Below are 17,116 nucleotides of genomic sequence, written 5' to 3' on the forward strand. Positions count from 1 at the left end.
TATTAGTCAATTTGTTAGATATTCAATCTCTATCTATTCTAGAATTGGTATTATGTCTATGGGAGTAGAAAGTATAGGGTAATGAGTCTGATTCAGCAAAGCTATTGATATATTTCAGAAGATATAAGTCAATGAAATATTTTAACAGTTTAGCTGAAGCTGGAATTCTCCTTTTACCTCTAGTATTAGTGTCTGAGACATTTAATATACAGTTAAAATCCCCTGCATACATCTCAACTGTACAGACTTTCACAGAATGTCCAGCTTTTTGGTTCATATTTTTGGCCTGTTCCTCTTTTTTCCTGGCAAATCACTAGAATGATGTCAGGATTGAAGTCACTAAATAGTGACATACATTTGAGTTTCAGATTTCATATCCTTCAGAAAATGTATATTAAAACAAATCCTGTTACTCTAGCAACTTTCTAAGTTTATAAGAGCAATATTTAAAATACGTCTCTATTTGTACCCCCATTTTGTCAAGCTTTGTCCAGATTTTTTCCATTAACAGGCTGAGAGGTATGATCCCCTGCTATTATAATATTACCTTTAAATATGTTGACAATCTGATTTAGATGTTGGTTTACTGTATTTATCCCAATACCTGGTAACCAATATATATTTATGTGTGAATATTTTCTTGTTCATTTCTATTGTAACAGAACAAAACGTTCCTTAATCATCATTATGTGCCTCTATTATCTTAGGGATGGGTATTGTTTTACTTTATAATATGGCTACTCCTCTCTTCTTTTGATGGTGTTCTGAACTTGATAATATAGTATAATATTTGGTGTTTAGTTATATCATCATATATTAAATGTGTTTCTTGCAAAAAAAAAAAACTAAGTGTAATTTGTGTAATTTAAGGTATTTGGATAAACTTCCCCTCTCACAAGGACCATTAATATTAATTGAGATGCCTTTTAGAAGAAACATTATGATTATTCATGTGATTTGAATCTAATCTTGACATTAATACTTTATATGTATAATAACATAAAAATAACTCCATTTTATAATGAAGAGTTGACAGGAAACAAAAATCAGTCAATAAAATCTTTAAACACAAAGATATAGTGAACATCTGTAAGGAATGAAAAAATTGAATATATAACTGTAAAAAGTTAAAATTTACCAACACCCTTTCTGGAGTTAACTCCTAATTCGAGTACCATAGACTACTCAAATTAACCACCAGTCTAATAGCAACAGTTAACCAACTACTGTCAATATATGAAATATTTTTGAATATGTTTGCATATATATAATAGAAATTCTCATCACTGTTTATAAAAATAGTCTATTAGATAAGTTCAATTTTAAATATAATCACCATTTGAATATTCCAGTAACTTTAATAAGGATGTTATATATTGATTCATTTAAGCATCAGAATCAAACATTTTCATTAATCTCTTCAAATATTACAATACAATACAATACAATATAAAACAAACTCATTAACCTTTATAAATCAGGGAGTACCAGTCAAATAGTAATTGATTTAATAATTGATAATTAATAATTGATAATTTAATAATTGAATAATTGATTTCATATTTTTACTATTAACTCGAAGGACAACATCCAAATCACTCCTACTACCCACACTAAACTGTTAGGTGTTGAAATAGACAATAACATAAAATTTTACATCTAAATAGCTCAAACATTCAAGAAAGTAAACAAAAAACTAGGGATCCTCTACAGGAATAAACAGTTTATGACAAAGCAAACCAAAACAACCATTGCTAGGACACATCTCTTATCCATCCTTCTCTATGCCTCCCCTGTCCTTACAAATCTCCGCCAAAATGATCTAAGCAAAATGGAATCTTGTTACAACAAGATTGCCAAGTTTGCTACTGAAGCCTCTTACAGATCACACCACTGTCTTGCCCTTAAGCAGCTCAACTGGCTTGAACTGCCTCAACTACTTCTACTCAATCAACTCTCAATAGCCCACAAGCTCTACTACCTTCCAAAAAATAGCCCAGCACTCCAACATCTAATCCAGCCTCACACTTCAGTGAGAGCCTTGCGATCCAGTAGCCAAAACCTCATAAATGTCATTAAACATAAAAATGATGCTGGTAAAGCTCTTTTTGCTAGCAATATTGCCATGAACTGGAACTCACTACCAAGCCAAGTAACAGCAACCTCATCTAATACTCAATTCAAAAAGCTCCTGAAAACCCACTACTTGAATAACTGGCTTTGCCCATGCTACTCCCCTGGTTAACTCTCACCAATACACTCTTCTAATAATATAACTTAGCGACTACACCTTAAATTTTCCCTGGAAATTCTGATAACCATTTCCCCAAATAGCTAAATATTAGATAATTAACCATTACAAAAAAAGGGGTTTTGCTGTCTTAATGCCTAATATTATGTTCTTTATTTTTCTTAATAACTTGTAAAACTGCAAATTATGGTATAGAAAGCTAGACATTGCTATTGTATTTACTAAATGTCTAGAGCTGTTTATGTAGCCATCTCGAGCTGTTTATGTCAGTACAATTTTCCTTGCATGTAAGGTTCTTGGAGGTTTTCTCCACGGGCCTCTACTTGCTATGTGTTTATTAGATGTCTAGACTGTTTATGTATGTAAAATTTCCCTGTATGCTGTGTTCTGGAGCTTTTCTCCCTGGGCCTCCACTGAAAATGGATCTGTGTCCAGTCGGACTTTCCCAGTTAACAAATGTAAAATAAAATAAAAATAAATAAAAATTGTAACTCAATGAAACAATAAATCTTGAGTGCCGTAGTTATATTTGACTCCTACATTCTAATATAAGATTATAAATTTCAGTTTAATGTAAGCTATATTTTACACAACTCTCTCAATATTTCTCATCATATATGCAACATTAAATGCTTTCATAAATGATAATTATTCATATGAATATCAATCAAATGTAAAATATATCACTAACAATACCAATACAATATATTACTTGTATAACAGTAACTTATTGTAGTTATAATTAACTAATACTGTAGTCTAAAAATGTTACAGGAACGTATTTGAACAAAATCAGTTGTTTTGATTTCCAATTAGGCAATATAGCTTATAGCATTGCATATAATCTAGTGACAGTTCCAAAAACAAGTAAAAGAAGTGTTTTAAATATGTACAAACACAAAAGTAAATAACAAATATTATAGATGAAAACAGAATAATATAGGTCCAGATAACAAATATTAAGTGTATGGAACATCTATACATCCTGTAGTAAGCCTCTTTAATCATTTAGCTTAATTAACAAAGCAAATGTGTTATAGCCCACAGTATAAGAGCTAGACCACACCAAGCAATAACATATAGTATAAGCTGATAGCATGTATATTATATTATAATACAGTATAACAAAATGCATTTAGTAGTCATTGTATTATTTGGTGTCATAGTCCCATTTTGCCTTTAAATTCATATGAGCTCTGAAAATCAAACTATGCACTCCAATGACTGTAATAACAAATTCAATGATTGCTTAACATAACATAGAATAAATCAATCAATCACAGTTAAAAATATTTGTAATAACAGCAAATACTTCTTATTGATTCCATTTAAATATAACCATTTTAAAAGACCTTAATAAAAATTCAATATTCCAATATAATAAATGTATCCATATAATGGTATAGGATATGATATGAAACAGAGCAAAATATAAGATATTGGATTGCTAAATAAACTGTGTTTCAGCTCCATTTAAGAGAAGACTCATAAATCAGTATTAATTTACTTATTTTTTGTATATAAAGGAGGTTGCTTCCAAAGTCAATAGTATTTAAATTCCATTAAATAGCTTTAAATCCATTCATAGTTATCATCTGCATTTCAGCATTCAATCCTGGTTGTGGGACGTTAAATTAATTATGGTTCAAATTTCATGTTACATCCTGTCGCACACAGATGATAATTAAAGGAGAGAAGCTGGCACTGAATGGCTCGAGACGTGATCCCATGAGCTTAAAAAGAAAATGATTCTCATGATCCAAAGCAGGAAACTTTAAGTGAAATTAAAAGTTTTTATACCCTAGTGAAGCTCGTGCAGCTTTGAGAACAAGGAGAAAGCCCATTCTGCCATCCGAGCAATAGAGTACATGATTCAGTATTTCACCACACAAACAGCTGCATATTTTAAGAGTACAACAAAAGATCATGCAAAAACTGAACCACCAAATGAGCTAACATTTCCGCATTTTCATGGAAAGCTCTCTGATATTCAGACACCAAAACATCAGACTTATACCAAAGTAAATATGAATTACCAGTCTGGATGTACAATAAGTTAAAGCCAAAACACCATGTTAAGCATGCAGTTTTCCAGTCAACAGCTTTTCTTTTATGTTGTTTATTTTCCTGATTTAAAGAACTACTCATTTTAAACTACTAAAGAATATCAATTGATCACCTGAGTAAAGGTCCATAAAGCTATGTTGTAAAGGCTATAACCAGAAGTCTGTTTATGAGCTGCAATAAACAATTGAGAATCAAATAAATAAGAGGGTAGATAACTATTAATTTCTTCAGCTTTTTTTTCTTTTCTGCAGATTTCCAAGTGCCATTTTCTGATAATATGTTCAAGCTTCCATTAGGCCATTCCATTTCTTCTATTTTATCAAGAATTTTATTTGTTTTCATAAATGTAAACGCAGTATCCAAGTCTTCAAATGTTTTAAAGCCATCTTGCAAAACGATTTTCAGTCTAGCCGGAAACAGCAAGTGGGTTTTTATTTGACATTTTTTTGAGTTCTTTAATTAAGGACAGAAAAAGTTTTCATCTGATGTCGTAAATCTTTATTCATTCCTTACTGATAGGACTTTGGTTCCGTCCTCGGAACTGACATGGCCATTTCCAAGCTCACTCCAGCCAAAAAACTCTCAGCTAAGACCTACCCATAATGACCCTCTCATAGTCTCTCCAGATCTCATTTGCCACATTCCTCGTCAGACGTGCTTAGCCATCTCTCTCAAAACTAAGTGGATAGTTGTGAATTTTTGTGTAGTTTATCTTAAACTTTGTTGTTTTTTTTTAGTCAGTTTAGCCTTTTCTTACTAATCGCCTATAACCTGCTTCTATTTCCTACCCGTTATCTATGGTAGTTAAATCTCTACCATTGTTGATACTGTCCCTCTCTCTTGCTTTTGGTAGGCCTTCCTTTACCACTTGTGGTATTTTTAAATACAATTGTTCATATTTTCTCCTTTTCTTTCCTTCATTGTTGTTGTTTCCTTTAGGATAGCCCTTTGTTGCCTGTACTATGGCAGACAAAGGTAAGTTGGAGTTTAAACAGTGTGACAAGTGTAGGCATAAGATGCCCAACTCAGATGGCCATGCTCAATGCGTTTACTGTTTGGGCATGGACCATATTAATGCTGATTGTGATATTTGTTCCACTTTTAGCAATCGTACTCTAGCAGAGTGCAAAAACAAACTAATTCTAAAAGGTTTAATCAAAACCCCTTTTTCGGAGGTTCTCTCTGGGTCGAAGATCTCACCACCTCCTAAGACCAGGAAACACAAGGAAAAACTGAGTCTTCCAGTTCCTGCATCTCCATCAGTTATGGAACCGAGTCTGATCAGTGCTTCTCCGGTGCCCTCAGTGCAGACATCTTCAGCACCAGGCCCTGAGTTTTCTCCCTCGGTGACATCTCTGATGTTGACTCCTGTTTCGATTCCAGCCTCAGCACCATTGGCTTTGGTGTCATCCTTGATTCTGACATTGACTTTCATGATCATACCTGCTTCAGCACCATCCGCAGCCACGGTGCTGAAAGCTTACTTGGCTCCGCAGACTATGACCTTGGCTCTTAAAGTCAAATATCTTCCAAGAACCAGATACTCTCCAATATACGACCCTTTTTTGGGGCATTGGCTTAGCCCTTTTCTTGAAAGACCTAATTCTCCTTCAGAAGCCTCCTATGGATCCACCAGGAGTCTTTCTGAACTAGATGTAGTGCAGGTTGTGGACCAGCTTCTGGCAGCTAGGAGATTGCCCACTCCAGCTAGACTTTCCATCCCCTTTGGATCAGAATCCTTCATGGCATGTTCTCCTGTTTATCCTTCTCTGGCCTCTAGCCAGGTCTCGAAGCTCTTGGTACCGATGTCCACCTCTGTGCATACTGTCTCTGCTCCAACTGCGGAGTCTTCCCTGTTGGCACTGACCACCCTTGCTGCATTGACTCTGTTGGAGCTGGTGCACTCTCGGAGCAGTGTTTGGACTGTCGGCACATTGATACCTAGCCCAGCGCCTATTTTTTCGCTGGCACCATCTATGTCCATGGCTTCAACAGCGTCCAGTCCTCTCAGAGCTCCTCACCTGGAGGTGGGCTCCTCAGGTCGGGGTGTGACCCCGGTTCTGTGTTCTTCCTTCTCAGTTCCGGGCTCCCATCCCTCCTTGGGTGGGCCTGCTTTCCAGGGGATGGAGAGGGTTCTTGCCTCCACAGGCTTGCAGAGATTACCAATGACATTGGCACCAGAACCCCTCTCTAGCATGCAGCTGTCCCAACCACCTACTTCTGGATCCCGGGCATGGGAGCCACAAGACCTCCCTTTGAAGGGAACCTTTTCTCCGGAGTCCTCCTCAGAAGATCCCACTGGGGAACCACCTTGGAAGAAATGGTTCCCCTGAGGAATCTATCACTGAGGACACTGATTGCAATGAGGGAGAAGGCTCCCTATGGTCTCCCCCAGATGATGTCTCATTTGGAGACATTCTCAAAAATCCTCAAGCAGTGCAGAGACTGGAAGTCCTCTAACTCTTCTTCTGAGGCATCAGTGTTCTTGCAGGCCTTCCGTGCCCAGCCATCTACTTCCTGGATGATCCTACCTGCAGATGAGCTTATTAAGCTGATCATGCAGCATGCCTGGAAGGCCCTGGACAATGTAAAACCTGTTCTCTGGAGGCTGGACAAAATTCTATTCACCCCTGAATACCAACCCAACTGATCCAAGTAGTTGGCGGTTGATTCCATGGTCGTGGTGGTGGCCACCAAGAGGGAACTAGCAGAAGATAGTTCCACTATCCATCCTCCGAACAGGGAGTCTTGGGTCATGGACAGACTAGGGAAGTGGACCTTTGCTTCAGCGACCTTTGCCATTCAGTCACTGAACTATCTGGTACACTTCACTAGCCTCCAAAGAGACTTAATCTCTGAAATATCTTCCTCTTTGGTGGGGGTACTGCCTGATGAGGTGCGTGACACTGTCGCCTCACAGCTAGCTACCTTTGAATTTATCTCGAACTCCTTGATGCGTTTGATATCTCACACTAATGAGGGGGCAGCTTGAACTGCCACATCAGGCATTGTCATGAGACGTAATGCTTGGATGCGTTTGTGTGATTTCACAGACCCCTTTAAATCTTCCTTCATCAATGCACCTGTCGAGAAATCTGCACTTTTTGGTCCCACAGTACAAGACACACTAGCATGAATTGAGAAAGATGGAAAGACCTTGTCTGCTGTGGGTATACGTTTTTCCACCCCCCCCAGAGGTCCTACTCCAGGAGCCAGAGGGAAGGAAAATTGTGGTTCAAAAAATCCCAAGGATCTTTTCGTGACACTCGTGGTGAGCAATCCCCCCCCCCCCACTAGGCAGAGGAGGCAACTCATCTGGAAGATACCCCTTTTGGGGCAGAGGGGGTCTGCATAACCAGGGCACTAGCGATTCCTTCTACAGCTGACCCTAGCAGCGCTCCTGAGCAGCGGCCCGATTGCTTTTCTCTGAAAGCAGTTGGGGTCGTTTTTCTCTGCACCTACCAGCCTGGCAACTTATTTCTACCGATGTTTGGGTGCAGAGAATAATATCCAGAGGCTACCAGATACAATTTGATTTAATTCCCAGACTCGTCAAATGAATCCCCGATGTGCCACCCAATCAGAGGGAGGTAGCAGCCTTAAAACTAGAAAAGCTGCTAAGAAAAAGAGTCATCCAACCAATCCTACCAGACCAGAGAGGATCCAGGTTTTACTCGAGGTTCTTTTTAGTGCCAAAAAAGACAGGGGACAGGAGACCAAACCTGGATCTCAGCCTACTGAACAAATTTATCAAACCTCAAAAAGAGTTCATTCTCCCCTTTCTAGGCAGGGACAACTGGATGTACTCTATAGATCTCCAGGACGCATATTACCACATAAAGATGGATCACCACTCCCGGCTGGGAGCCAATCACTACCAGTTCAGGGAAGTGCCATTCGGTCGCTTGACAGCCCTCTGAGTGTTCACCAAATGTTTGGCAGTTGTAGTAGCTCATCTTCGACTGCAAGGATTCCAGGTGTTCCATTTCTAGATGATTAGCTCCTTACTGCCCTGACCAGGAATCTTCTAATCCGCAGCCTCTCTTACACTCAAGGCCTCACTCTCCACTTGAGGATTACAGTCAACAAGGACAAATCTCAGATGTCCCCAACAAAAACACTGGAATGCATTGTAGCAGTTTTGGACACAACATCCTGTCAATCTTCCCTCCCTCCTCACAGGCTTTCAAAAATAAGACACCAAATCCAAGCCCTTCTTCCACAGACCTTTGTACCAGCACACCTTGTACTGCAACTCTTAGGCTACATGGCAGCTGCCATTACCCTAGTACCACTGGCGAGGTTGCACATGAGAATACTACAGTGGCTCCTTTCTTCACAATGTTCGATCTTAACTCGCCCACTCGACCACATGATATGTCTTACAGACCTTTGCAAGGAAGAAATGCTATGGTGGATGAAGTCAGAATCGAATCTTTGGTGTCGATCCTTTTGCCTACCCCAGCCCCCGGCCACGGTGAGCACAGACACTTCCCTGTTAGGGTGGGGGGGGGGGCATTTCCAAGGTAAGACAGTCCAAAACACGTGGTCCCCCATGGAGGTCAATTAGCACATAAATGTCCTGGAACTGAGGGCAGTTCTCAGCATTGCAAGCGTTTCAGACATCCCTCCCTTCTGAGACCATTGCAATTCATTTGGACTACATGTCAGTCATCTGGTATATCAACAAGCAAGACAGAACAAGGTCTTACCCCCTGTGTCAGGAAGCCATGATGATTTGGCAATGTGTGATAGCTTCCAACCACTTTCTTATAGCAACACACATTCCCGGGATTTCCAGCCTTATTGCAGACAATCTGAGCAGGAACATCCTGATGCCTCATGAGTGATCCCTCAATCCTGTAATAGCGGATTGTATTTTCTGCTGCTGGGGCAAGCCTTGCTGCAATCTGTTTGCTTCCCCTTTAAACAACAAATGCAGAAGCTACTTTGCCCTCATCCCTCCTCAGGGGGAACCCCTGAGGGATGCTGTAACGCATGATTGGCATCAGGGTCTACTGTATGCCTTTCCCCCATTTCCCCTCATCCTAAAATTCCTCCAGAAAGCTCAAAGGTTGAGAAGCAAAGTGATCCTCATTGCCCCCTATTGGCCCCATCAAGTTTGGTTCCCTTTCCTCTGGCCTCATCTGATGCACAGCCTGTGGATCCTGGATCACTCCCAAGGTCTGCTATCTCATCCTCAGGGACTGATTCTCTCCAGTCTCCACAGCCTCAGGCTCACAGCTTGGTTCCTCCACTTCCAATAATTGCCAGGCTGCCTGATATCTCACCTCCCATTCGTGAAATCCTTCTGGTTTCACACAAACCTTCCACCAGGAAAATGTATTCTAGCAAATGGGCTATGTTCTCTATTTGGGCCAAAGATCAGTACTTACATCCTTTCTCTATGCCTGTTCAAAAGATCCTACAATACCTGATGAGTCTTCTACATGCAGGAGCCTCAGCATCGACAATCACTGTACATTTAGCAGCTATCACAAATTTTCATAATGGATTTGATAATTCTTTTGTTATGTCGCATCGCCTGTGCAAAACATTTTTGAAAGGAGTATTACACCTTAAATCTCCTGTCAAGCCCCTGCATAGAACCCTGGGACTTGACCTTGGTACTTCACTCATTAACAGGCCCTCCTTTCGAGCCCTTTCATTCTTGTAATATAACATTTTTATCATGGAAGACTCTACTTCTAGTAGCAATTACCTCAGCGAGAAGAGTATCTGAGTTGCAGGCCTTGAGTGTCAAGAGACTTTACTTGGACTTCCACAGGGATAGGGTGTCCCTTCGTACTGATCCATCTTTCTTGCTCAAGGTCATTTCTGCTTTTTCCATTAACTAGTCTATTGACCTGCCGTTTTTTTTTTCCCGTCAGCATTCAAACAGAGGGGAGTATCTTTTGCACACCCTTGATGTTCATAGGCAGCTTCGTTGTTATTTAGACAGGACTAAATCTTTCAGGAAAATGGATCAATTGTTTGTGGCTTTTGCAGAACCCAGATTGGGTAAACCTGTCTCCAAAGTGACTCTATCCTCCTGGCTCAAAAACGTCATTACCTTTATCTACCATCAGAATAGGCTATTCTTACCTTCCAGAATAAAGGCTCATTCTACTAGATCGATGGCTACTTCTATGGCTTTTCATTCCAGAGCCTCTATGGATGATATCTGTGCAGCAGCCACTTGGGCAAGACCTTATACCTTTATCACTCATTACAAATTGGATTTGGCCTCCAGGGGACAAGCATCTTTTGGTTCCATGGTGCTCAAGAATATCATTCCCTAGGGCCACCCAAGACTCAAGTAGCTGGGGACTCGGTCCTAACAGTAAGGAATGAATAAAGATTTACAACATCAGATAAAGAAGTTATGTCTTACCATAATGTTCCATCTGTGTTGTAGATCTTTATTCATTCATTACTTCCTGACCTCCTCCCCCCTGCCTGGACTCCTGGTGGACTTTAGGAATTCCTGGTTAGGGTATTTGCTCAGACAGAGCCTCCTTCTGTTTTATCTCTTGCTATCTTTATATTATAAGGGCAGACAAACTCGATCTGGAGAGGCTATGAGAGGGACATTGTGGGTAGGTCTTAGCTAAGACATTTTTGGCTGGTGCGAGCTTGGAAACGGCCGTGTCAGTTCTGAGGACGTAACCGAAGTCCTAACAGTAATGAATGAATAAAGATCTACAACACAAATAGAATGTTATGGTAAGACATAACTTCTTTTTTATTTTGCTATAACCAATGGTGAGTAATCATTGTCAAAATGAATAATGTATCAGTTATTTTAATAAGGGCTTTAGCCCATGCTGTTTTTAGGACCATTTTTTTGCCATGTGATGAAAGGAAATCTTACTATCACAGATTTAGAAGAATTATTCTTACTTGTTTTAGATGAAACTAAGGATCTGTGAACCCTTTCAATGCCATAAGATAAGGCTTCAGGGAGATCCAGGACTTCATGCAGCCAGGAGGTCAGAACTTTTGTCAAATTATTACCCTCTATGTTATCAGGTAATCCAAAATTCTAATGCTGTTTCTGCATGATTGGTTCTCTAAGTCATCCACTTTAGACTGAAGTAATGTATTTTGTTTTAATAAACATTCTATGTTATTTTCTCCTTCTTGTAACCTGCTCTCCATATCATTAAGAGATGTTTCAATCCCAGAGATATGTTTTCTGTTGTTGGAGGTCTTCACGTATAATTTCCATTTGTTTGGTGCATTTCTCCTTGAAGTTATTTAGTTTTAAGTCCATTTTGTCAATTTTCACTGACAAGTCCTGAATATTAGAGAGAGGAGATTGTAGTTCCTTCTTGAGAAATCCTTCATGGTGATTAGCTTTAGAAGAGCTCATTCTGAAGATCAGTGAAGAGAAAATATAACTAGTGTATTTCTGACAGGACAAAATCAAAATTTCTTCAGAATTTGTATATCCAATCCTAGAGTCTGTTTAGAGGAATCTGTTAGTGAAGAAAAAACCTTTCTAGGCTAGATTTTGCCAAAAAATTCCTGTCATAAGGAAATTAACTGACAGAGCTGAAGAGAACTGCTGCTATTCAGAGCACATCCTGACCACGCTCCCCAGTAGACATGATTCTTGAAGGTAGTAACTTTGAGCTTATAGAAAGAGAAGAGCCAGACTGGAGACATTAGAAAAAAAGAATGTCCACTTACTACCTCATCATAAAAATCCCCTTTTCAAAAAAAAAAATGGTAAAACCGGACATGCATCTTATGCTGCCAAAATGACAGTACCTATTCATAATAAATGTGACCCTCCTCAGATAAAGAAGACAACACAGAGAACAAGGAATTCCAGTGTCCAGATTTTGAAACTACAGAACAGGAGACAGCAGAAATATCCTGGGCTAAAATCGAAAGACCACTTCAGGGAATCAACAAAGATTCATTGGCATCTGTACTTCCTCTTCATCAATGACAAATTATCAACGCAGTGAAGCTGCATTGTATATATTCCATAACAGTTTAATCACTACCAGACTCACAGATAATAACCCTCTTACAGATCTGGGATGTACATGGATGTAGACTGATTGGACCGGTTGCTTAATTTTCTCACTTCACCCTACCTCCTGTTTTTATTGCACAGCAAGACAGAACAAAAACGGTGCTTGCTTTTACCAGAGTACTGCATTTATAGTAGCGGGTCTATATTAGCGTGCCAAAATCTCATTGCAGCAAATACGTAATCATCGACTCTCATACAGTGAAATTTACTGAGGGCAAGGAAATACTTGCCCTACAGCACAACGTTGCCCTTTTCTCCACTGTAGTGCAATCTCAGAGTTGGTATATATATATATATATATATATATATATATATATATATATATATATATATATATATATATATATATATATAGTTGGGGGGTGTGGGGGACTTCACATCAGAAGTGTGTGGAGGTGAAGCCCCCCCCACATGAGTGAGTTTGATTTGCTTAGCTGTTGGTGCATTGTGCTGTAGGGAACTATTTCCTTGCCCTCAGTAAATTCAGCGAATCACTGAAATGATTGTCACTGAATTAGGGTTGATGATTAAGTGCTTGCTGCAATGTGATTTCGGCAAACTAATATAGACCCATAATAGCTACTCTGGAGATGAGTAAACTAATATATGAGTACCACTCATGGTGCATGATTTTCATGTAGAAAATATATGCATGTGTGTTCTAACGCACCTTATTGAAATGAAAGCACTTGAAATGCTGAGTGACAACAAGCCAAAAAAAAAAAAAAGACAGAAAACACAGGAGAAGAGTGAATCTCAAAAATTGTTCTCCTCCTTAAAACTTCTTTTTGTGGGGGGCAAGCCCTTCCCGCCCCCAAACTTATATACCAACTCCAGGATAAGCATACCTTGGAGAAAAGGGAATATTCCCAGAAATGGCATATCAAGCTTAGTATATGTAAGTCTGATATTTCAGCCATTTGGTCTTGTGGGTCTTGACATTTCAAATGGTTACCATATTCTAGACGTGGCTTCATTCCTCATATTGCATGACATGCTCACTTGGCAATCATAGAAAAAGGCAAAAAAAAACACAAGCTAAGAAGGAAATCATAGTCTGACAATATAGATGTGTTATTGACTAACAAAACCGTGAATAAAAATAACTTCAAAGATGCCTGTGACTGCTGTATGTTGGCATGACTTAATAATAGCGTGTCCCAATATTTGGACATTAACCTATGATATAAGAAATACTTTCATAAATTTTGTTTAATGATTTGATTTTTTATGTTGCTGCTGCTGTTTTAGCTCACTATTGCTGCACACAAGGATGAAAAGAGATGCCACATAGAGGGCTAGTATTATCTTCACTATTAGTTAAGTTTTTATACATTTTAAAACAGAACAGCTTATAGTGATACATGAATAATAATGGTAAGAGTCATAGATATATAGTGTTACATCTGACAGCTCTTATGTCTGTATTTGATTTCTGGTTTTATATTCACAGAGTGGAGAAAATGTTACTGTCTTGGATTTATTCCCTTTAATATATGCATTTTAACACAGGTTCATACTATATACACAAGTCTCTTGGATAGATTCTACCTCAGATTAAGACAGAAATCGGATCCAGAGGTAGAACCATAACTGCAGGAACTGAAAGCCTTTTACACATCCAGCAAGTGGCCCACTTCTAGGTTCTCTTTGTAAGACCAGTTACATTATTATATTGTCAGCTATTAATATTTCACAAAAAAAACACACTCATTTAATAGAGCAACAGAATATACAAACTGCCTGAAAAAAAACAAGCTAAAGTACTTCACCATTCAAGTTTTACTATCAATGCAGTAAGTTAAAATGTACAAAGCCTGAACACTACACACAAAAGAAAGCTCTTCATTCCTACACAGAACAATTCACTATCCCCCGGATTTACTATTCCTTCATATAGGACTAGCTTAGTCCTGCATGGAGGCAGCCGTTTAGCAGCAGGACGGCAGTGTGCCATGCATAGTAATGAGGCACGCTGCCTGAGCCCCTAATCTTACAGGGAGCATGTAAGAGTGCATGGGGCTTGTCTGAGAGCAGAGCTCTCAGAATATACACTCCCTCACAATGAAAAACAGCAGAAAGGGGTAAGTAATGAGTGAGACAGCTCATAGGTGTCCCCACCAACAGTCCCCCTCATGTACAACAGCAAAAATATACAGAAATAAAATGAACAAACCCATTTCTTTTTTTTTTAAAAATCCGATTAAAGCTAACCACAGGTGCACGGGTGTATCCATCGCTTAGCTACAGTTAATGCAGCTTAAATGGCTGAAGAGGATATCAAGGAAGATATATGCAAATGAAGTAGCATGGCAATAGTGTAGTGGGCAGAGCATTCGCCTTACAAGCAGGCATTCCCGGTTTGAGTCCCAATGCAGCACATCCCATTTTCCATAGCAAAGCACGTTATGACTAATATTTATGTTGCACAGCCTACTAAATAACATATATTTATGAAATGGAGTACTGCAGTAAATGCACATGTGAGATGTCAGTATCATAATGAATAAAGCACTAGTAAGCAGGTTTAAGCACCAATAAGCAGGAGTAAGCATATTTAAGCACTAGTAAGCGAGCTTAAGCCCGTTTGTGCAGGGGTAAGCAATGCGCACACAGGTTAAGCAATTCTGAAGCTAACTCTCTGTAAGCAGATATAACCAGAGGTTAGCATTGCTTACTGTCGCACCAACCCACCCAAACCTGCTTACAAATATTCAAATGTGCCTTAATTACTTTGTATCCAATGGCCCTTGTTCTGCCCATCAACAAAATAAACAGCCATTCAGGTCTCGAACCCAGGACCCTATACACCATAGTCAACCACCAAGCCATCACAGAAGTATAAAAGACTGAGATATCAGCAAACAAGTCTTCACCATAGTAAAACCAAACTCAACCTGTGAAAGGAATCAGTATACAGACATATGTGCCTTAACCCACTGCATAACATAAATATGTGAACTGGAGTACAGCAATAAGCCCAGAAGTCAGGTGTAATTGTAACAGAGTGTTGAAGTCCCCAATAAAACATAAGAACCTCATACAGTGTACGTACACATGAATCATGGATACCAGGCATACATATAAGGTGTAATGAATAATAAATCAATGCCAAAAAGGAATTATAATGCAAAGTCTAATGTAAGCAATGCTAAGCATTACACAGGCCAGCTTAGGAAGTGTAAGCAATGTGTAGGCCAGCTAACTCACTGTGCCCAGTGTTATACCCCTTTAAACAATGCCAACCCTAGGTAAGCAGGTTTGCCCATAGCCTAGCCTTTTAGAAAATAGCAAATCATGGAAAAGTGTGAGAAATCGGCCCTACTGAACCCAAGAGGCAGGAATACATTTCATAACTGGTTGTAGCTTCCCCTTGCAGGCACCATGTTAGGAAGGGGAGAAGGTGTGTGCTTTTGGGCACAGCACTGGTGCATCCAGGAGTCCAGAGTCATGACAGAACTCCTTCTCAAAGACCATGATCAGAGACTGCTGCAGGGCAAGTACCAGGGCTCTCAATATAAAGTGGAGGCCTGGGACTGTCTCACCCATGACCTCACCAGTGCCACTGGCACACCCCAAACTGGTGAGCAGGTAAGGCACCACTATGCCGACCTAAAGCAGCATAAGGAGGACCTCTTGGAACAGTGGATCCAAGAGGCTAGAGTGTCAGGGGATGTTCCATTTGTGTGTAAGTATCACCCCACTATGTGTGTAATAATTGCCAGCTCAGGTATATCATGGATAGGTATGGCTAAATATTCCTCTTATGTCCCCCACAGCTGCAATGGAGCGGGCTGCAAACCAGGAGGCCCACGTCAGTTGCCTGGCGAGGTTGCGATGTGAGGTAGGTCAGTAATACTCATGCATTTACTGCCATAGGAAATAAAACTAAAAGTAGTAGTAAACTGATTGCCTGTATAAAGCTTGTATTGTTCAAGGCAAGTACTGCATACACTAGAGAATATGGCAGGAAGAGTCTCATATCGTTTGTATGTAAATAGAAGTGTAATAGCCTGACAATAAAGGTTTAACTGCTGGACTGCATGTGTATACTCTGGTATCATATGGTAATGTAGATTTGCAATCATGTAATAGTACTGTTGTATTAAGCACTGTTACCCACACCGTGCACCCTAAACTGAATGTGTAGGAATTCCTGTATATGACAGGTGTATTCCCCAGAGGCCATTTAGTACAACTGAGAGACACATAGACAGAAAACAGGGAAAATGCAGACAACAAAACCCAAATAGCACATGCAACTGAGATGTGAAATGTTGTTTTTTAGCACACAAAGCCATGGTTCGAATCATACCAGTGGTAGTACTCTGCATATAGAATCATACCCCACAACTGTACAGATATGTCCAGAATGTCCAGTAAAGTGGCCCATATCTGTTGCCTATCAATCTGTCCTCCTGGGAAATCATTGGGATGATCCCAGACGTATAAGGAGCAAACAGGAAATACAACTGATTTACACACATCTGTGAGAACAAAGCTGGCAAACTAGCACCTCCCCAATACCTTATGAGACTAAGAAGCCACGTATGTCCCATTTGCACCTCAACTTGTCAAGCTGTGGTCAGAGTGTGTACAGTAACAGAGTGCGATATATGTGCATAATAGTAATGTGGAATCTGGTACTGTGTGTAGCAACATTCAGGTAGTGCTAACAAACATTTCTCTCACAGGTCTGTCAGATACCAACACTGTGCCCAGAATGATACCCAGTACTGGTACTGTTT

Source organism: Protopterus annectens, chromosome 1.part2 (genome assembly GCF_019279795.1).
Source record: "Protopterus annectens isolate FY-2018-M chromosome 1.part2, PAN1.0, whole genome shotgun sequence".
NCBI classification, from domain to species: domain Eukaryota; kingdom Metazoa; phylum Chordata; order Ceratodontiformes; family Protopteridae; genus Protopterus; species Protopterus annectens.